The sequence below is a fragment of the Cydia fagiglandana genome, chromosome 9, assembly GCF_963556715.1.
Source record: "Cydia fagiglandana chromosome 9, ilCydFagi1.1, whole genome shotgun sequence".
In the NCBI taxonomy this organism is placed as follows: Eukaryota; Metazoa; Arthropoda; class Insecta; order Lepidoptera; family Tortricidae; genus Cydia; species Cydia fagiglandana.
The window spans coordinates 14,853,637-14,877,830 of record NC_085940.1 but is presented as its reverse complement, the minus strand read 5'-3'; the positions used below and the strand labels follow the sequence as shown (position 1 = coordinate 14,877,830).

General features: G+C 37.2%; 1 protein-coding gene and 1 non-coding gene across 2 annotated transcripts in view; both read left to right on the top strand.

Annotated features, from left to right (window-relative positions):
* Positions 1–18,340: 18,340 nt before the first annotated feature.
* LOC134667444 (uncharacterized) overlaps positions 18,341–24,194 on the top strand; it is a 49,424-nt gene continuing 43,570 nt past the window's right edge. Inside the window, exon 1 of the mRNA XM_063524853.1 lies at positions 18,341–18,362. The gene's annotated coding sequence lies outside the window, so the exon portion shown is untranslated. The remainder of the gene's footprint in view (positions 18,363–24,194) is intronic.
* Trnaa-ggc (transfer RNA alanine (anticodon GGC)) lies at positions 23,955–24,026 on the top strand. The gene has a single exon. It is a non-coding gene; the product is annotated as a tRNA-Ala (tRNA).

Below are 24,194 nucleotides of genomic sequence, written 5' to 3'. Positions count from 1 at the left end.
CAAACATGGACCCCATCTTCCTCCATATATCTCAGGAAGTATCCACTTTTCTACATCATCATGTTTCTCTTAAGGTAATATTATACCAGATTAAGTGTTAATTTAATGTAAAACCCGTTTCCGGGTTTATATTCTAGATTTAAATGATTCATATAAACTTAATAAGATATGCAGCGGACGGAAACTATTTGCGCGGAAGTTATAATTTTAATACACCTGGGGTGTATTTTAAGAAGTCATAAAAATGCTTAAACCTTTACTTAGCGAATTATGAATTAATTAATATGGCACACTCGTTAAATATTTTAATATTGAATATTTTATTAATGTAAAATCTCAGTAGGTAACCTATCACAGGTCTTACGAGTGTTTTAAAACCTGTGTCATATTTATTCTGTGCCTCTGACACAGGCACACGTGGCTCACTCCCCGATTTCGTCGCTTTGCTACAGGTAGCTAAAAGTACATCCCTTCCACACCAATTTTGGTGGCTAGCCATAAGCCGCGCGTGGCGCTGTCGCCACCTAGCGGCCATATCTGTCCTGAGACGCGTTTTGTTAGAGAGTGAGTCTTCTGTACCTAGTACCTACTATTATTTATGTTGTGCCTGTGTTTGAAATATACCGCTATACAGACTTATAAAACTCTGAAAACACACTTTTCCTTCTTCATCAGTCAGATATTGACAATATAAAATCACAAGTTGACATCCTGCCTCAAACATTCAAAGACTGCCACTGGTATCTTGAACAAGTGACATAAAAACTGATCAAGGGCGATTCACAGTTAACAACTTGCGATTAAAATTGAATAGTCTTCGAGTTTTAAAGAAGACATAGCGGGCGAGAATTTTATCATGACTTTTTGTAAAACTTGAATAGACGCTGAGATATTTAGCAATTTCTCGGTACGCCCATCTCTAGGGATTAAAAGATGAATAGCATTCTCAAACGTAGTTCTCGAGTTTATTAGCTTGGGCATAGAGAAATATAGTACGAATAGAGTGCTCACTCCACACATCAATTTTGGTACCAAAACGACTATTATTTTCGCAGTCGACATCTAGCATCGAGTAGCGGAATTATCAGTACCGCTACTCGATACTAATTAGAATTCTCTAGTGTTACGACTTTTTTTTTTATTATGAATGGGCTTACTCATGGCCACAGACTAGCCGAGGCGTAGACGTGGCCTACGATGGAGCGAGCTCGCCCAGAAGGTGCCTGTTCACTCTTGTTTTGAAGGTTGCCGGGTTATAAGAACACGGAAATATAGACGCCGGCAAGGAATTCCATTCCTTGGCAGTGCGCATAAGGAAAGTAGAAGCAAAGCGCTTCGTGCGAATTGGTGGAATATCTACCAAGTAAGGATGGAAACCGGCCGTGCGTCTAAAAGTCCGATGGTAGAATGGGGACGGTGGAATGGGCTCGTGTAGCTCTTGGGCACACTCCCCGAAGTGCAACCTGTAGAATACCGACAGGCTGGCGACTTTCCGCCGATGGGCCAAAGACTGAAGCTTAGCCGTTAGCTTCTTGTCGCCAATCATCCTCCTGGCTCTGCGCTCCACTGACTCATGAAAATTGTATTGAACAACATTTTACAACTAATATTAAAAGCAGAAGTCGTTCAAAACAGAGTCCAGGTTAATCCGGATATTAGCTGAAAATTGTTGAGCATTAGACTTTTCGGTCGGTGCTACATCTATTGCTAGGTGTCTTTTAGCTACTAAAACTGTAGTATGGAGTGAGGACTCTATGTATTTTTTTCTCTATGGCTTGTGTAAGGCCAGTCTTTGGGCCGAACCAGTGTAACGACAACTCAAAAGCCTAGTTTAGTAGCTAGGACAGACACGCCATCAACCATTTTAGTGTATATAACTCACGATATGTCTTAACCTAGTCAAATTAAGGGTTTCACCTCGGAATGGGAGATAATACGCTTGAAACTCGTAGGTATACACCGGCATTACGGCGTTCTAAAATTTGCCTTAAAAGTCGCAGACAATCTCGTATGCGTGTCGTGAGTTAGGGCCCGATTCGGATTTTGAAATAGACATATATTAGATATTTTTTAGACATCACCAAGGTACGATAACGATATGTTTAAGATCTAACCTGTCAAATTTGACATTTGCGCGATTCTGGAGATACTCTTGAAAGATTTCCACAGGATATGACTTAGAGATCCAATTCACATCGAATAGATATCTTACTCTATCTAACGTAAAAGTGATATTGGTTGCCCGAATTGCGCTGCAAAAGAGAACTAGTTGATATCTAAACTATAACGTATCTAGAATGGATCTAGTACGTGTCGTCTCTTGTGAATATCTTGAAGTTCGAATACGGCAGTTAATCGCGTATTTAAGTTTTAAGATTTGCTTCCGACGTTTCGAGGACGGCGTTGTCCTCGTGGTCTCGGAGAAGACTGGCTAAAGTCCCTGTGAAATTAGATAATGTTTTAAAAACTTGAAAGTTTAAATCAGTATTTATTCATTCTAATTCAACTTTTACTAATAACGGTGTGGCCTGTAATACGAGCAAAAAATTAAACTGTAGGCTGTACTCCTCATACTGACCAACATTTGTTAGGCAACTTTTAAAAATAACTTGTAGTTTGATTTTTAATACACTTTAAAATTTATTCTCAGACGTAATGTATTGCGAATTTTGTTATGTTTAAGGCGTGACAAGGAACGTCAATCACAATGATATGGCGTGGCGATGGCGTCCATTGAAGATAATATTTATTTTGTATGAAAAAAGGGAGTCTAAATACTTCATAATTTTTAAAGTTGTTGAACAAAAGTGTCACCGTTTGAGGGGTACAATCTATGTTTTAATTATTTGCTCATGTTACAGGCCACACCCGGTATATAACAATACACGGCTAAGACTTGACGCTAGCTAGCTAGGTACCCAACGCTTGTTGTAACAGAACTGTCATAACGTGCAAAAATTATTTTATTTGTTATAGCAAATTAGTGGATATGAAATTAACGGTAATTTCTTTCTGTTTCAGGTGTATTTGAGACGATATACGGAATTGTAGCCATCTTACAAACTAATTGTGAGTAAATTATCGCTTTTTCATAATTGTCATTTGCGAATATATTTTTATTGTGTTATGTGTTAATTTGAGAAACCCAATATGATTTTTGGAGTTTTCGATTCGATATTCTAGATATTGAACATATCTTAATCTTAAATACCACAAATGGGCAAGGAAAATAAAATGATCATGCCTTATGTTAAACAGTTGTGCTTTAGAATTACCTAGCCAAAAAGTAGTACTTATATGTAATACAGATATAGCACAAAACTCTCGTGCATAATTTTTGTAAGCGCCATCTGCAATTCTGAACCAGAACTATCGATGTTATGCGTTAATGGTACTGCCACGTACTGCGTTATGCTGGTCCTAGCGTACGCGTTGTGTGCCGTATATTGTTATTATTTTCAAATGTTAAGTCCTCGTTCTACAACAAGTAATCAATTATATTCTTCTCGTAACCTACTCCTTCCCGTTATTAAAAATCTTCTATTCCACGCGTTAAGATTTCTCCCATATCATTTATAATTCATCTTGACTTGATGCAAATAAACAAAGAAATAATGAGATTCCCATACCGCTTCGTAAATCCAACATTATCTTCCACAGCTCCTGCATTATTCATTTATTTACATTGTATATGTAATCAGTAATACGAGGGTGACAGTTAAAAATATAACAAATAATAAAACGTTACTTCTGTGGGTCCACGGACAAGACATCCACCAGACTGAGCATAGTCGCGGTACCCCCTATGCCACGCATACGGTAATTTTACTCCATGTTCGAGTCGAAAGTGTCTTTGTGTGACGTCCGTGTCTTTGAACGAGACCAATCACGGCACGGAACTTTGCTCACCTGGTCCCGCGCACCCCCGCATTTTTGGCATCATCGGTTGCATGAAATAATTGCTCTAAACTCGGTCTAGAGGATTCCTAGTCTATGTGTGGGTCATACACATTGTATGTTATCTCTTTCGCGTTTTCTCTAAAGACATATCGCAAGGTGTTAACTTAAGAGAATTAAAAGTATTTTTTGCGGTGCGCCCTTACATGTGAGATATTTGTTGATTGTGGGAAATTTTACTATTCTACATAGGTATACATTAAATGCCATAATTCCAAGCAGTCTTGAGGTGATCCAATAGGTACATTTGTTAAACTATAATTTGGAAAATGAAATGTGCAATATATAGGTAAGGCTCCAAACTTTTTAACTTCAGTAGGTACATCTTGGCTCTTGGCATTTCTGATGTATCTTTCGTTGCACCTGTACCTATATATAAATCACAGCGTGCGCTAAGTTAGTCAACTTTATAAACTACGATATAAACAGCTTAATAATTTGCATTCTGCAAATAGACATATGTCTTACGAAAACTTATGTCTCATTTATTTACCGTTCGAAAATGAACCATTACACTTAGCAGTAAAGTATAAATTAGAAACAAACATAAATTTCTGTTATTTGTTAGATTAACCTTCATATGTAAATCGCTGTAGGTGTCTCATGCCTATACTGTATTGGTAACAAAACTAACAAAACGAACATTTCTAGGGATATAAATATGATAAATTTATAAGGCCTAGATGTCACTGCGTAATTTAAAGGTGTTTGAAACTTTATGGCGATAGAAAGAAAATAAGTTTACGTGAAATTATGTACAGCCACCTGCAATAATATGTTGAACAACAAAGGCTGCAAAAATATCTGTAACAATGTAATTTATGCGGCCTTCAAAGAGTAACATATTGCAAATGACTGTACCTACACGCGGGTACTGGGCTACCTTGGAAAGAAGGCTGAAAAACGAAATATCCTGTAATGAACAATGATAATAATTGGCCAGTGGCGGATTTGCCCTAAAGCACAGTAGACCCGGGCTAGGTGGCAAGATATTTAGGGGCGGCAAATTGTGACAAAAAATTCGCTGACGGTAACAAGAAATAACTCAAGATGTAGTCAATATTATGGGTGCCTTGAAATGGGGCGGCTACAGGGCCTGGGGCCTAGGGCGGCAAAGACTGCAAATCCGCCACAGCACGCCAAATCTATTGTGACCTCCAAACCTCCATGTAAGTTTTCCATTGAATAATTGTCTCCTGGGTGCCTAGCCAACACACCAATCGTTCGCTCTGTAGCGAAAGATACGCTAATGTCTCTCTATTGCACTAACGTGTAAGTGTAACGTGTAAGAGAGAGATTACCGTTTTGTTCACTACGGAGCCAACGATTGGCATATTGGCTAGGTACCCTGCTCTTCCAGGACTACAAAGAAAATAACGAGGTTTATTACCAAAAGCCGGAAGCAACCTCTTGAATTGAACAGTATACTCAAGCAGAAGTCTAAAAGCTAATAACTCAATTTAGCATAATTTGATGCCAGCCCTAATACCTGCGCCTATTGTCCTTTTACTATTTCAAATATTATGAGTGCATCTTGAGTGCCGTTTCTGTGCAATAAAAGTCAGTTTAAATTATAAACTCTTCTTCTGAGTAATTACGTGGCATAGGTGGTTTTCATGGAAAGGAAATAACTTATTATATGCCGGAAAGCTTAAATGCCAATATACATCTCAATTAGATTACCCCTTACGCAATGGATCAGCTTTACGTAGTAGTAAACTCTTTATTGTACAGTAGACGTCAAAGATATTATGTTTACACTTTTGGAGCATCCCTTGAAATTGTCTACCGTTGTCCCGTACAAACGCGAAGTTTCTGAAGATTTAAAGGTATAAGAGTTTCTTTTTCTATGACAAATGGTCAAAAATATGCACAGAAAAATAATCGCCTGCTTTAAATGCCGAGAAAAAAGTCGCAACACAGGAAATAAAATGCGTTTGTACGGGACAGCCCGTGGAATGCTCCTTTTGCACCTAATAGGCAAAAAATAAAAAAAATGTAAAGATACGTATTTAATCGTGAGTAGTATATGTAGCATCAGTCGTATATGACGTTATGTAAGCACATCATCATCATCATTTCAGCCTATATACGTCTCACTGCTGAGCACAGGCCTCCTCTCATGCGCGAGAGGGCTTGGGCTATAGTCCCCACGCTAGCCCAATGCGGATTGGGGACTTCACATACACCTTTTGAATTTCATCGCAGATGTATACAGGTTTCCTCACGATGTTTTCCTTCACCGAAAAGCACATACCTATAATTAAAGTTAAATTAAACGAAAACATTATGAGGTGTCTCGTCCTTCGACAGCAAATCATAAAACACGGGTAGTTAAATACTACGAGTAAAATACGATAGTCGACAGTTTTCGAGCCACATATCTATAATTATATACATGGCCGTGAACTTAAGTAAGATTCTTGACAGTTTTCGAACCACCTCATGTTGCGTTACATCGCTAACCTAGACCAGAGAGTGAGTTAAGGGGCCCATTGATTAACAGTCCACCGGACGGTATCGGCCTGTCAGTTGTTCGGAACTATCAAAACTTTGCTCTAACTGACACGCCGATCCGGCGGACTGTTAATCAGTGGGCCCCTTTATAACATTATTGCAAATAAGTTATTGACAAGAATTGTATTATAAACTGAAATAAATGTCATATACTAAGAAAAAGTGACCAAGGCTTCCAGTGCCCCAGGCTGGAATCGAGCCAGCGTCCTCTGCTATCGCCTAGTCTATCACAGGTGCCTGAACCACTCGGCCACCGGGCCACAGCGGCATAGGTAAAATTTTCCAAGTATATGCACTTCTTACTGAAGGCTTGTGGCGCCCCCTGGCCATCCCTAAGATAGAAATATTTTCTGAAAATAATTTAATTTGTTCAAATACTTCATAGTAAGAATTGTATTACCTATACCTAGTATAGCAAATGCAATGAAAACACTTCTAATTTATTAATTTCCATCTCTGGTTTTCTGGACGGTTTTCTGGTTAGCGATAAGACCGCCTGCAAGCAAAAATGACACCAATTATGTAAGTTTAACACCCAACCACCAGCCAACAAGCAGCCAACGCGTGCTTACGTTAAAGATGCTCTTCGTTATAGAGCGAAACTCAGAAAAATCTTCGACTTAAAATATATAAGTGACCCTTCTTTATATATTAAATTTGTCTGTGTCTTACGGAAGTTTTGTTATTAAAAAAGCCTTGCGAGTTGATAAAGTCCATAAACGACTCATAAAACACGAGTAGGTAAATACTAAAATACGATTCATGACAGTTTTCAAACCACATACCTACTTACACCGTGCGCCGGCGCCCCCCGGGGCGTTACATCGCCGACCTAGACCAGGAGTCAGCGATAAGATTAATATCTCTGTTAAACTATGAAATAATGCGACCACATTTAGAATTGGCAGTTGGCGCGTAATCTAAGATTAGATAGCAGTTTATATGCATTTATAACTGGGTTGGACCAAATGTTTGCTGTTTAGATCAAACATTTGAAAGTGTAAACTGGGACTAGATTGGTGATCTCATGCACTTTATTCCAAATTTTACTTTATTTTACGATATGAGTGAGCTTTGTAAAGTAGCTAATTTAAAACGTATGTTGGACAAAAAAAATATCAAATGTTATTGTTCTAGATAGAATTAAAGAGAAAAGAAATATAATAAAGACAATAGACAGATGAGTACTAATTGGACATCTGTACGACACGGCCTGTTTCTTAAGAACATTATAGAAGAAAAAATAGAGGGAAAGAAAAGAAGAGGAAGACCGAGAAAAAACATTTCAACCAAATAAAAGAAAAGGTTCAGTGGGCCGATTTTTGAATTTTGACCGCTTGATTTCGTGTATTTCGTTCAATAATATCTCCAGTACTCGGCATTTAAATTCTACTAATACAATTGGAAACTATTGGTCAATACCACTAGATTCCAAATTTTGATCGCTCGTATTTCAAATATTAGCATTTCGCCGTTCCACCGATTTTCGAGTGACGAAATCGAGCGATCAAATTTCAAAAATCGGCCCCCAGGTCGTGTCATACCAGAAGGTTAATGAGTTGGCAGAGGACCGGACGAGTTAGAGATTGCTCCACCGACAAGAGCACGCATCTTAAATATAGAAAAGAGAATTCAGTGTTAGCCTAAATTATTTTCCTTTATAAATACGGTTGAAAATGTTGTGGTCCATGAAACGAAGAATGGCTAATGTATACATTTCTGGATGCTATTAGATAAGTATGACTAAAAGTAGGTATTAGGCATACTTAGCAACAAGCAATGTAAAATAGAAGTCGTGAAGACAGGTATGTTTAAAATATGTGGCAACACTTGATTAAAAGTTAGATACCGCATTCAATTACTCCAAGCATCGGCTTTAAAATTACACTCCCATTGAACCAAATTCGAAAAGCAATAGCTACAAATTATAAGTCCGATACGCAATTGATTCTGAGACAGCAGCGCGATGTACGAATGGTCGATGCACTGAATCACTGCGATTATCTTATTTATAGTTATAAGAGTAGGGTTGGTGGTCCGGTAGAATAATGTCCGATTACCGATAAAGCTCATGTGTCAGGTGAAACTGTAAAGTGAGGTGGCTAATTTTATGTGCCGCGTTTAATACTCGTGAAGAAAGAGACAAATGAAATGCAGTTTTAATACAGGTGATCAAAAGGTATCGTCTTGGGTCGTCCCATTAGTTTTTCGTCAAGTTCTTAAATTAGTCCTATTCTGCTTTCGTCACTCATTCTACATTCGTCACAATCGTCGGTGGCTTTTAATGTAGAATGAGTGACGAAAGCAGAATATAACTAATTTAAGAACTTGACGAACTGCGAATGGGATGATACCGATCAAAAAGTGGTACTTTGGTGGTGGTGGTAAGTGCTTTTTTACAAGAGGACTTTGCACACGAGTAATAAAATGTACTAAATATTTTATAGTTATGTAGCGTACCTACCTATTATTAAAGTCTGAGGTAAGCCGAGGTATAATTATTTTTTATGTTGCGTCAGTTTTACGCAATCAGTTGACTATTATACAGAAAACATATATGTATAATATACATATATCATGTATAACAATGTTACCAGTTCGACACTTAAACTGGTGGCATTACTAAACGGATACTAGATGGATAAAATAAAAACATGTTGAAGAATCTGGCGTTAAAGTGCATGTTCCGATATCTTTAACCAATCTGATGGCGACTGTACCTTATTAGTACTAGTATTAGGACGGTGGGCCGTTAGGGCCCCCCCACATCTAGCGTCTTTCGAGCCTCGGCGTCTGGTCAGCGCTACGGAAAATTACGTCGCTGCGCAGTTGCGTCGACGTTGCGTCGAGCGCGGCCATACAGTTGTAGACGCCGACGCTGGAAAGACGCTAGATGTGGGGATTGTGGGGGGGCCTTAGAGGGAGAAGGTATTAAGTTGCAGTGTCTGCTTACATTTCCAGTACAGTCGACGTCAAACATATTGCAATATAATGCAAAAGTATATACATATCTTTGACGTCGACTGTTTAAAAAAATCCATTCTTACATTTAGTAAATACCCACAAAAGACTATAGTTACGTCCGCGATCTAATCACTCCCGCGCAACGGTCCCGGGCAAAACAAACCTATCAGACGTTATTGTTTAGCTGCAAGCGTGCTGTACAAAACCAATTTCTTTGAAGGAAAATGTTTCCTCATTGTAATTCTCGTGACAGCCAATAACCATCTTACAATCATCTCGTTCTGAAACGTCCTATTTTTGCAAAGTCCTATTTTGAAAAGTCCTATTTTTTATTTCTCTGACTTGATTTTTGTGCGGTCAATCTTAAACAATGTATGTTTAAGTATAATATGTGTCAAGTAGTAAATTCGGAACTATGTACATGCATATTATTTCTTCAGAGATATGAGTCATATACTCCGGCAAACTAGATTTGTCAGTAAAAAAAAGCGCCAAATTTTAAAAATATAGACGCGATTGATCGATCTTCCATACACATTAAAATTTTGTGTTGTATTGTATACAATATACATAATTACACTAAAAGTATTTTTTTTCCTTCTGTCTAATCCTCTCTGGAATGGAGTATAGTCAAGTAAGCAAGTATGAGTAATTGAATACCAAAAGGCAACAAAACTGACCACAAGATGTTAACGTTTGTTAATTATACGATCCGACAGAGACCCATCTCATCAGTATGTTACAAGAGCGTATATCGGTCTCATTTCTGTCACGTAAAGTGTGACAGAGACAGTATCGTGATATGCATATACAAGAGAATAACGGAATGAAGCAGCCAATATTGGTTGAAATAATACATTCTTCTTTGAACTGGCTCTATGTTTAGGGCTACTTGACAGAATGGTAAGGTAGAATTACTAGTGCTCGACGCTGCACTAGTATTCGACATGGGCACTTTATGTCAAAGTAATATAGGTTAAATTTGAACGGCGAAGATTTTTCTGTATTAAAATTTAATCCTTGTCACTTTGACATAAAGTGCCCATGTCGAATATTTACTAGTGCAGCGTCGAGCACTAGTATTTCTCTACCTTACCTACCTTTACCTACGAACAAATTATAACGTCAATCGTTTCTAAACCTAAATGCTTGCCCAAGGCTTTAGGATCTTAATAAGTTTTTTCAAAGGTCCCTACAGTAAAATTTAAGTCTTTCCACAATCTTCTTAAATTAATTTCTCAGCTAACATACACTCTTCTTGCTACAAAAAAAAAGTTTTACAAGGGGGCTATATTGTTGTTTTTTAACTCCTTGTGCTAATTTTGATAAGCGAGCAAGCGAAAAATTCCAAAATAGAACAACTGGTGCGAAAATAAGCATCTTGAGTGTTGCGAGGATTTCAAGGCACAAACTGCTACCGAAAGCTACCGAATTTAGACAATTTTCTTGAATTTTCGAGTCCATCTTGTAGACAAGTAAGCTAGTATTGAATGAAACAGGCTTATATCCTAAGTCCAAAGAAACTAACAAACTTACGCATTTGTAATACTAGCGCGCATTAGTAGGGATTCTGTGCTCGAACGCGTACAGATCGAACCGCATATAACACCTGCAGCGAAGATTAAATGATATCTGAAGAGATACGGCACTGTCAAACGAACAAAGCGTATTTTCTCTATAAGGTATTTACCGTTTATTATTTCTGCAGGGGATTTTTTGAATTTTGTTGACTTAGATTTTTGGTTAAATTTCTGGCTTTAAAGAAATTAAACGACATAGTTTGCGTAAATTTGACTTTTTTAAATACATAATAGCTTCATATCACATACCACTTTTGTAAAACTGACCTTACAATTAGCTAACTCAGCAAAACAATTGCAAATTACCTAATGTCCTAGATACTATTATGACCGATATAAAACAGACTCAAAGTCAAATATTTATTTCCAATGAAATTGAATAAACTGACTGACAGATTAAGACAAACGATTAAAAGCTCACGCTTGTAGCGTGTTTATGAATACAATTACCGTGTTACTTATGTGTTAACTAAAATACAAGAAAATACACATTGTAAACCGATGTAAAGTACACAAAAGATTTTAGTTACGAAATCGAGAAAATTATGGCTGTGGATCAATAGAAGCCCTACGGTAATAACTAATAAGAACTTGGAAACGTGTGACGTATCTGCCGCTTTAACTTAATCTGTACGTGTACACCGCAACAGGTAATCCATTCAGATAGGATATCCATAAATCTTGTACAGTACCCATTAGTGCGGTACAATGGCAAGGGAGTTGGGCAACGGTCCGTGTATATTTTAACTGTTCGGTCCGTTTAAAAATAGACGTGCAATGCGGAAGCATGGGCGAGTCCATTTTGTAGTCTGTGCATTGACACGTCTCGGATCTAGCGGCGCGATTCGGGAAATGAATTAGAGATTCACTAGATATGAAATAAAGATACTCGTAAAGATAAAGATAAAAGATTTTAATTCGTGACGATCACAAAACATGTACGAACATGTACAGACAACAACAGCAAGAACAGAAGAGAACAATAACAGAACAGAAGAGAATAATAAGTTTAAATAGTAGAGATATGTGACGTTCCACGGAAAAAATTACCATTGCCCCGGCTGAATATTGGAGCGGCGTTAATAATAGCGTAAGCGCCAGCCGCCATAAGGTACCTTTTGCCGTGGAACGTCACATATCTATACTATTTCATATCTATTGAATCTCTAATTTATTTCCCGAATCGCGCCGTTTGTCCACACCGGGGCCACAGAATAAATAATAGTACTAGGTACAGTCTCTAACAAAACGCGTCTATTAGGATCAGCACAGATATGGCCGCTAGGTGGCGACAGCGCCACGCGCGGCTTATGGCAGTTATGGCTTTCCCCAAAATTGGGGTGGAACGGATGTACTTTTAGCTACCTGTAGCAAAGCGACGAAATCGCGGAGTGAGCCACGCCTGCCGGTGCGTTTTCAATCTGTACAACCGCTCAAAAGTATCGTGCAATGCGGAAGCATTGGAGAGTCCATTTTGTAGTCTGTGCATTGACACGTCTCGGATCTAAGCCTTTGTCCACACCAATGCGTTTTCAAGCTATACTACCGCTCAAAAGTATGTACCCACCCGGGCTTAGCGGTGATTTTAACGAAAGACTTATTATGATGGGCTGTATGTTAAGTACAAAACTCAAAAGACAGGTTGAGTGGAATGGACTCGGTCATTACGGATTGAGAGGAATAAGCTTATTGCAAGCCCAGGCTTAAGCTTTCTTACAGGTAGTGTAGCGTGGTAGGTAGGGTTTGAAATGTACTATCACGGAAATGTACCATTATGTTTTTTGTATCAAGCAGAAACAAATTAAAAGTGGAAAAGCGCTAATGTATCTAATACCTTTAAACGAGCAATTCTTGTTTATTTACTATATAAAATTAGCTATATGGGGGTTTTCGGGGGCGATAAATCGATCTAGCTAGGTGTTATCTCTGGGAAAACACGCATTTTTTATTTTTTATATGTTTTCAAATTTACTATAGCGCTATGAGCTAGTTATCTTCACTAGTGTGTGAACATACCTTTAACGTGTTACAAACGAACTAGCACACATAAATGTATGCTAGTTCGAAACGAAAGGTTTATGTCAGATATAAATCTGACATAAACCTTTCGTACCCTTATTATTCGCGTAAGTATCTAAATCTAAGTGCGAAAAGTAAACTGTTATATGTTGGACATAAACGCAATGTAACTGCCTGCCAATAAAATATACTGCCGATTTTATTGTCGAAATCTGTTAATATGCACATGGCCTCAATTCTGTATGATCTTGATCTAACATAAAATCTGACTTTTCAAGCAAATGTTACCAGTTACGACTGTGTTGGTTCACGGAGGTTTTTAATTGCATCATTATGGTAGTAATAGCTTATTGACAATCGAGATACCTTTTCATTGAAATCGCCAATTGTTACATATTTTTGTTAATACTTAACTATTAGATTTTTTGCGTGATCTTTAAAAAATTAAATAAATCGACCGATACCTTATTTATCATCAAAACTGTGATTCGAACATTAATGTACAGCCAGCCAAGAAAGTGGTCTACCACTTGTGGATTCTATCAATCAGATGATAGAGTAGACCACTTTCTTGGCTGACCGTACGTCAAAACTTAGCACTAGATATGGTACCTATGGACCGGATATGTCAGTGTCAAAATTATGTTTTGGTTTCAAGAAACGTCACTTTTGACACTGACATATCCGATCCATATCTTTAATCAATACATACGTGTACAAATACTATTAAGGTGTTCGCTATAGTTAAGTCTGATAGTACCCAATGTTTGCTCCAGCCACCAATAATCTATTTAACAGTTATGTGGCATCTATAACTAGTTCTAATTATGAATTGCGTGTTCTGTAATTAAAATCCTATAATTGTGACATTAATCCTGCCACGGCCGGGGCAGCCGGCGAATGTAATGGGCATATTTACATTTAAATTGTGTAAGCTTTTCCCTGTCGAACGTTGTTAGGGCCCTGGAAAGATGTTAACACGGCTACTGTAACTGCTCAGTGCTCACGCGACTTAATGTTCAGGCCAGAGCACACTGCAGGCGTAAGCAGAATGCCTGTTTTCCAATAGTATTATGTAATTTAAGAATTTAACTCATAAAATATGAATTCATTCATTCAATTAAAAAAAAAATCTCTATGTTTCAACTAAATGTGTTTGAACAGGTTAGTGTAATTTTATATATGCTTGTTCAAGTAATTACAGTGTTCTTCGCACTTTTAAAGGCATCACATTTAACTGTGAGAAAGTAGAAATTTAATACAATTAATTTCCAATTATTCCAATTTCCGATTTTCTTTCCAATTAAAAGTTAATTAAGTAACAGAGTAATAGAGGGCTTGTAAATGTTAATATTATTATTTTACGGGATATAAAAGGTTTTTTTTACATATGTAAACATATAGCAAAGTTTGCAAATCCGTATTTTAACGACCGCCATTAAATAATTACCGAGTGTACGTTAAGCTTCTTATAAGTTATAAATCTGCGTAAATTCCTAACAAGACGTGTGACTTTCAATAATCTGACACGCTTTTATTTTTATTGCCAATAATCCGACGCAAGAGCATGCATCCAAAATCGATTTGACTGCCAACCTCCATACTTCCGAAATCGCTTGCCATATAACGTTTATTTAATAATATGCACTTTATTCTTTTCGTGTTATGGTTGATTTTCGATAAGCATAATTGTGTCATAAGAGGTTGGTACAGTAACGCACGACATGATACTGAAGTATCATTTTTATAGGCTGTTGAAAATTTATAATTGGCCCTTTCTTTTTGAGATTATCAATGGAAGATGTACATAATATATGTATGTATATATGACTGCAAATACTTTGCGAATTAGAAGGCTAAATAATGTATCTTAATATATTATAATCGTGCCCGTTTCCTGGATATGTAAGCAGATAATAAATAGATCACGGGTTTCCACTTTTTATTTTGATAACTGGAACTTTTCATTTAAATAAATAGTTAACTAACAACAACTAACATATTATTTACTTGAACTTGAAACCGTTAGACTTGTAAATGAATTATGTTATGTAAATATTCACTAGCAAACTTTGGTGTAAGGTGTCTTGAAAGTTATATCTTATATTACGTTTCTTAAGCCGCCTAAGTGCCTCTACGCATATCTTATTTCTTTTGTTATATACTTACATATTATATTATAAGTTATTCATATGATCGTTCTAATCTTGAAACTGAATATGAAGTGCAACATTTCCAGGATTAAAATGCAAATGGTAAACAACTTTAAATTCCATTTTGAAATCCATGCGAATATAGATGGTTATTTTTATCATAAATAAACATGACTTGGGTGGTCAGAATATTTAAGGAGAAAATGAAACCTTACGTCATTCGAAAGATATTTTATAACAGAATTTAAATAAAATTGGCCAAAAGCTTGTCCGTTATCCGTTAGATTTAAATCGAATTCTCATAAAACAATCAAAATTGAATGAAAAAATATAAATATGGCATGACTAATGCAATTTGACGGCACTTACGAAAATACGACGGAGAAGCAAATTATGCTAAATTATGACATACCGTTAAATGACTTGTTTGTTTTATTGATTGAAAGATATGAATATTTTATTAATACCGATTATTTATAAAGATTACGTAGGTGGCTCATATTTTTATACTTAACTGTGAAAAATTAGTATCTATCTACAAGAATATAAGCTTGAAGAGGAGCCTTTAGATTTAAATACAAATCTTAGGATTCAGATAGTAGATCCTAAGTAAGAAAATAAGTAAATACTTTATTGTACGAAAAAAAAGGAATATTGGTTACATCATATAGTTATTCTAAAGCGCGGAGCGCGTATTTTCTCGTATTTAGGGATTTACAATCATTCAATAATAAAGTACCGTTTTATTAAATAGAAAATACACACAAATGCATATCTCATAAAAGTAAATACATTTTTTTAGTGTTCCGTACAAAACTTTGTTTACGGAACACTTATGGGATCACTTCGGTCTTGTTTTAGTTCGTTATCTCTTCCCTGCTAATTCTTAATTACGATGTTACTTTTTATCAAAGATTGATGTTTTTACTAACGTGTTTGTTTTTGCATTAAGCCAGATTAATGGTATCGATTTATTTCATATACTTATCTGCTATCTGTGCAAAAAACCGAGTAACTGTTAGGCATTGATGGAAAGTTCAGTAAAGCGCGAGTTGGTACTGTTCTGAGCATAGACGGTACATATTTGTTCTTTTTTGAGTGGCTGATCTTTTTATGTTTAAGATTAGATTGTGTCTCTAATATTTATAATGCGCTGACTTAAACTTTCACGATTTTCAAGCATTAATATTTATGGAGGCAAATGTTGAGTATTTTGAAAGAAGCCGGACTGGATTTTAGAGATAGGAGAGTTATTTACCAACTGTACAAGGAGCAAGAAGCATGGGTGGAGATTGGAGAGGAAAACAGGAGTGCAAGAATCAGGCAAGGTGTCAGACAAGGGTGCCCACTTTCACCACTAATATTTAACATATTGTATATAGAGTACGCAATTAAGAAAATTAAAGAAGCTGACAAGGGTGGGGTCAAAATTAATGGGGAAACAATTCACTTTATCCGGTTCGCAGACGATATCGCAGCATTTGCAGAAACAACAGATAAACTAATAGAACTAATATCAACAATGGATACAATATTTAATGAATTAGGTTTGAGTATCAACTGCAAAAAAACAAAAACGCTTACCACTACAAAATGCAATAGGCAGCATACACCAATAGTGATCAAAAATATACCCATACAAAATGTGGATTGTTTTAAATATTTAGGTAGTTTAATTACAAAGAACTCCAGATGTACGCCAGAAGTTGTTACACGGATAGCCATGGCAAAAAAGGCGTTTAACCAGAAGAAGCAACTCTTAAGATCTAGTTTGTCATGTAAGAGCAAAAAGTTGATGATTAAGGTGTATATTTGGAGTATCGCACTTTATGGTAGTGAAACGTGGACTATGACTCAGAGAGACCGAAAAAGACTGGAAGCTTTCGAAATGTGGTGTTGGAGACGTATGGCAGGTATAAAATGGACGGAGAAGATAACGAACGAAGAGGTATTACGAAGAGTGAAAGAGAAGAGGATGATATTGAACACCATCAACAACAGACGGGGAAAAATGATTGGACATTTGTTACGGCACGACAACTTCTTTAAAACCATCATAGAAGGCAAGATAGAAGGAAAGAGAGGCAGGGGCAGACCAAGACGTAGCTATATAGACCAAATAAAAGAAATAGCTGGTGTCGTGTCGTATCAAGAGGTCAAAGCTATGGCTTATGAGAGGGAGAAATGGAAAATACTCCACCGACAAGAGGATACCTCTTAAATTGAAGAAGAAGAATATTTATTTACTTTGAAACGTCTTAAGCTTAACTATACGCAATTAAGTTAATAATAGCTTGTTATAATTTAAAACAAAACCACTTTCATACCCTGGGTTTTTGATGCAAGCCATGTCATAACTCATAAGTAAGTGTACTGTAGTATATTTCGAAAAATATTTGGTAGATTGGTACATAATACTTATTGTTTACAGGAGGGCAAAGTTGTTATTTAACCTCTGCTAATATTTATAAACAAAAACAAACTTTGCTATTGAATTTTCACAACATTTTCACAACACCAATGCGAGGTTAATTAATACTAAGCTTTAAAACATTACAAATTGAATCCAATTTAATTCGAGATAATAAATATTCATCATACAAAATCATTACTTAATTTAGTCAATCCTACCAGCCAACTGTGAGGAAAAAACTTAAAATTTGCATTACATTGCCACTCTTGTGGGTAAAGTACAGTTTTCGAAACCGCATTTGAGGAAAAGAGCTATTCCGAGCTGTGTGTTATGATTACTGAAAATTCTATTATATCTAAAGTAACATATCACTAGCAGAAATGCTTATCGTATCACGGTTAATAGTCACTCTGTATTTATAAACTTCTTTCAACAAACTTTTTGTTTTCCCAAGGAACCCCAATATTTATGAGCCTGTGAGTCGTTTATTGACCCCCAAAGTAACGAGGACCGCCTTGGTGACTTACGTAGTTGTAATTTGGCTCGGCCAATTGCCTGAGATGTCATGCGTAACTTATTTCGAAAATAACAGGACACTTATTTATATTATTAGGGATAACAATGAACTCGATGATTAATAATACTTAAGTATTCGGTCTTTGTTCGTGTTAGCCGTAATTTTGTATGTGGTTTGATGTGGAGATTTATTTTTTTACTCTTTTCAGGTACCACATTTGGAAGGAGACAATTTTACAAAACGTAAGTTATCTGTTATTTACGATATTAAATAGCGCAAAAACTTGCGGCTTTTAATATTACATTTGCACTCGAACTTTCATATTATTTTACAATGATGTTGACATAATGTTCGTGATATTTTAAATTATGACAAATGGCGGTAAAGTTTGATACGAATACTGTAAATGATTAATCATATTTGTCATATCAATTAACAAATATAACTATTTTAGACATTAACGTAATACATATTATGCTTAAACAGGTAAGTAACTAGGGTCCAAAGTTATACAACGCTAAGTATATTTTTACTTGGGCTGGTGACATAATCTTTAATAGGAAGTATTTACCCGACTACGGCAACGCAAAAGGAGGGTTATGATTTTGACCGGTATGTATGTGGGTATGTATGTATGTATGTTCATTTGTTCCCTCAGAACTCCTAAAGTACGCATTATAATTTGACAAACGATATGTCATTCGAATCGTCTTAAGCGTCCGCTGGTTATAGGCTATATGACGTCACAAAAAAAGGAACACGGCGCCCTCTAGAGGCCATAAAGGGACGAACCAAAAACATAAAACTAAGTAATGATGGCGTGTTGTATATCATTTGAAAGAGCTCAATTAGCACATTTCAAATATATACATATTGTTAGCTTTTGCACCCGGCTTTGCTTACATGAACCCGATAAAACATTAATTTATCGAGTAGGTAATTCGAACTACGAATCTATAAGCGCTCTGAATTCTATCCGCGTATTACCCGATTAAGGCGATACAAGAAGGTTTTTGCAAAAGAAATTTGTTTGGCCACTATATACATGGTGTTTTTTAATGATCTGCAATATTTTATAAAGTGAATAGGTATAGAAGTCCAGATTAGCCAAAATGTAGGAAACAGCCCTACATTCCCTACAAGAGACGTACGAGGCACGCTGTACGTACGAGGCTCGCTGTACGCGGCAAAGCGGCGCCCTCATACTAAAAGAGCGTAGCCCAACGTACGCGTTCCAAAGCCGGGCGCCGAAGGCTCCCTCATACTTAAAGAGTCGGGCGCAGCCCGACGTACGAGGCTCGCTGTACGCGTTCCAAAGCCGGGCGCCTTCGGCGCCCTCACACTAAAAGAGCCGGGCGTAGCCCAACGTACGCGTTCCAAAACCGGGCGCCAAAGGCGCCCTCATACTAAAAGAGTCGGGCGCAGCCCGACGTACGAGGCTCGCTGTACGCGTTCCAAAGGCGGGGGCCGAAGGCGCCCTCATACTAAAAGAGTCGGGCGCAGCCTGACGTACGAGGCTCGCTGTACGCGTTCCAAAGCCGGGCGCCTTCAGCGCCCTCACACTAAAAGTGTCGGGCGTAGCCCAACGTACGCGTTCCAAAGGCGCCCTCATACTAAGAGTCGGGCACAGCCCGACGTACGAGGCTCGCTGTACGCGTTCCAAAGGCGGGGGCCGAAGGCGCCCTCATACTAAAAGAGTCGGGCGCAGCCTGACGTACGAGGCTCGCTGTACGCGTTCCAAAGCCGGGCGCCTTCAGCGCCCTCACACTAAAAGTGTCGGGCGTAGCCCAACGTACGCGTTCCAAAGCCGGGCGCCAAAGGCGCCCTCATACTAAAAGAGTCGGGCGCAGCCCGACGTACGAGGCTCGCTGTACGCGTTCCAAAGCCGGGCGCCTTCGGCGCCCTCACACTAAAAGAGTCGGGCGCAGCCCGACGTACGCGTTCCAAAGCTGGGCGCCGAAGGCGCCCTCATACTAAAAGAGTCGGGCGCAGCCCGACGTACGAGGCTCGCTGTACGCGTTCCAAAGCCGGGCGCCGAAGGCGCCCTCATACTTAAAGAGTCGGGCGCAGCCCGACGTACGAGGCTCGCTGTACGCGTTCCAAAGCCGGGCGCCTTCGGCGCCCTCATACTAAAAGAGTCGGGCGTAGCCCGACGTACGCGTTCCAAAGCCGGGCGCCGAAGGCGCCCTCATACTAAATATGTCGGGCGCAGCTCGACATACTAGGCTCGCTGTACTCGTTCCAAGGCAGGGCGCCTTCGGCGCTTTCATATACTAAAAGAGTCGGGCGTAGCCCGACGTACGCGTTCCAAAGACGGGAGCCTTCGGCGCCCTCATACCAAAGGAGTCGGGCGTAGCCCGATATATGCGGCTCTCTTGATGCATTTCTGTACTGCGGACGCCCTCGCAAAAGTAATATCAAGTGACTTCAAATAGTTAGTAACGAAATCATGACCCCAAAATTAATTAAATAAAAAATAAGTTTAAAAACTAAAACCCGACTACTGCAAATCGCGCTCTAAAAAGTATGAAACAAGATAGAATTCTTATCTAAAAATTATCGAACAGGGAATATTATAAATGTTACCATTTTTTCAATAAAAAAATACAACGTATATAATTTACAATTTTTTTTATATATGTATTTACAGAGGTTCAGAGGATAGCCGTGGTCGTATGCCACTTTACCTTAAAGTTTATAATCGTGGCATACGACCACGGCGATCCTCTGAATCTCTGTAAATATATAAAAAATAGTAAATTATATTACGTTGTATTTTTTTATTGATAAAATGGTAAAATTTATAATATTCCCTGTTCGATAATTTTTAGATAAGAATTCTATCTTGTTTCATACTTTTTAGAGCGCGATTTGCAGCAGTAGTCGGGTTTTAGTTTTTAAACTTATTTTTTATTTACACATGGGATCAATACAATAATTTAGCGACGTCATTCAACAGTCGAGAAATTGGACATAAGGCAATATTTTTCCTATTTTTCACTACAAAATTAATACAAAAATTTAAGTATGTTGGTACCTACCTAATAAAATTTTTATATTACGTTTCCTCCTATTCGCCATGCCATAAAAACTACATAGGTATTAAGATTATTGCCGCATGGTCATACCATAATAACTAATACGAACATATTGAGCTTTTATCTCTATAATGATTCTATTTACCGAGTATATGAAAAACTGGAATCATTAAAAAACGTTTAAATTCTAATAAGTCATTATCATTATCTTCATTTAAACTATTTATGGCCCGACTATTAAGGATGTCTTTTTTATTATTTTTTAGGGTTCTCTACCCAAAGGGTACAAGGGTCTCTACAAAAACGGTACCCTCTTACTAAGACTCCGCTGTCCGTCTGTCCTTCTGTCTGTCACCAGGCTGTAACTCGAGAACTTTATAGTTTTATAATAACAAATACTAAAAACAAAATAAATATTTAAGTGGGGCTCCCATACAACAAACGTGATTTTTTATTTGTCGTTTTTTGCGTAACGGTACGGAACCCTTCGTGCGCGAGTCCGACCCGCACTTGGCCGGTTTTTTTATGTATTAAAACGATTACTATTTATGTTAATTACTGTGAGGAATAAATAGTTGTTAAATGGTTCCTGCCATTAACTGTAAGGAATAAATACCTAGTTATAAAATAATTATTGCCATTTCATGATTTTCCGTGTTATTGAGTTTTATGGTACAGTATAAATTATTTAATATCTCTATTTGAAACTTTGAATTGTCACATCTACATATGTAGCAATTGCTAAAAAACTGCAATCCTATTCAGTTTTATTTAAATAATTCATTACTGCGACATATAGTGCGTATCTCTAAAATTTAGGGTAAATATTTATTACTGACTCTATCTTTGTAATTCAGTGCATTACTGGATTAAGATTATTAATTTCATCAAAAAAAGATACACGAAAACATTTTATCAAAAACTTGTACCCACTCATTGAAGTTAATTGATAAATCTTAATCATATAGTTTCGTGTGCAGCACTGCTTTAACTATATCTAGCTTAGACAATAATTCTAATTAAATACAATTTGTATCAGTATTCAGTTTGGTGTGAATGAGAATAATTCTACATTTCTAAACCAAAACGTCTTATGCGACTGTAAAACTATTATTAGATATGACTCTTTGCGTCTGGACTGGAGAAATTACATATCTAGACTTAGATCAATGATGCTATTCTTACGCGTAGACGAGCGTTGGTCTAAAAAACCAGTATAAGGCCAACATGCAATAGTCTCTAATCGGTGTTCCCTGTTATAATGGTTTCGTCTGACGCTTTTGCTCGTCCTCTTAGTAAAGATTTGGAATGAAGGCCCACATCGCGCTCAGTAGCCGCCTTATACCAATTAAGATCCCAATCGTTAGTATTTGTTTTGTGAAATTAATCGCGCAGATGTCATATCGGATAGTCACAGTCTGAATTTAGAACAGGTAATGTTAGTGGGAGAGATATCATCAGCGCTAACTGAATTGTGGAAATATGCTTAGATATGTAACTATTGTATTTGTTTTAACACTTTCACTACGAGGCTCCCAATTACCGTAGAGTTTCGTATCTTTGCCTGCGCTACCTATTTTCGCCTAGTTTGACATAAGTTGCCAGTAATAAAATGTTTCTAATGTAAGCCTTACATAAAACTGCTAAATCCAAAGTATTTTTTACGGGTGTCAATATTTTTCGAACATTCTGCGGCTAACTTCACACAGTTGACCTTTATAGAGATTTTTTCGCAACGCCGACCACACGTTTTTTAAACCAGTGTTTTAACTTCAGTTTTAAACGGTGATACAGACCCGGCAATGTTAAACTTTTTACATGATTATATCCTATAACTATCTCTTTTTCATAGTTATGAAACTATTATTTAATGGCTAGCTCACGTTTAGAAGTCACAATTGGATAAAACGTTAGAGAGGGTACTTTGCGTCCATCTTGTTGCCAAATTTCGCCTACCCCTAGGGTTGACAAATCTTTTGTACCACATTCATTGGTGAATGACATTATTTGTTTCCAAATTTACATATTTTCCTATTGTTGGTTATTTTAGTTTAGGCTATATGCAAATGTTTATTTCTACTCTTACCGATATTGAGTAGGTACCAAATATGTATTTTTATGTCTCACTTTTGTGTAAATAAGGTTGATTTGATGTCAATTACGATAATAACAAAAATTTTGCAACAATTAAACAATTTTGTTAAAAATAATTGTTTTTTTTAACTTATAAACCATTACTCCCTTTTATTTGACATGTTGGTTAATTTTTGGCAGCCCTAGCTTCATTATAGAAAATGTATGAAAAGAACTTCAGACTGTTACCTAACTTCGCCTACCACCCTGTTTTTTAAATATATGCCTAGTCTGGTGTAGTTAAGGTTCATAGTATATTAGCACATTCCAAGGAGATGTGACTTAACATGTGTAAGTCACAGAAAAGTAAGTATTAGCGGCAAGGCATGCCATAGGCGAAGATTGGGAAAAATACCCAAACATCGCCTATTGCCTTTGGGGCCATTTATTACCAACTTAACCAATGCAATTCAAAGTTTTAGTGGTGTATACTGATAGTTAGGAATACTAAAAAACGTTTTTTTCGCCTTAACGGATTAAAATGCTTTAAAATTTGAGAGATTTTTTGAGAAAAGTGTCAAAACCCAGGCTAAGATACGAATCTCTACGGTACTTACCAAATTAATGGGCTAGTTAGTACCATCTTAAATTTAAATATATTTTTCCTTTTATTTTTTTACGTTGTCACAGTTGCAATGACTAAATTCGCGTTTATTGGCAGATGGTTAGCTGGCGGAATTGGTAAGGCATTGGACCGGCAATCCAAGGATGTGGGTTCGAGTCCCACGTTGGCCAGAGTTGGGGCCCGATTCGGACGGAACAAAATATATTTATTATGTATATATTTTTTTTTATATAAAAAATGAGTTTGTGGTGAAATGACAAAACACGTCCCCATTCTTTATTCATGTTCTCCAACATATAACGAAACCAGTAATAATTTATCAATTTTTTTGAAAAATG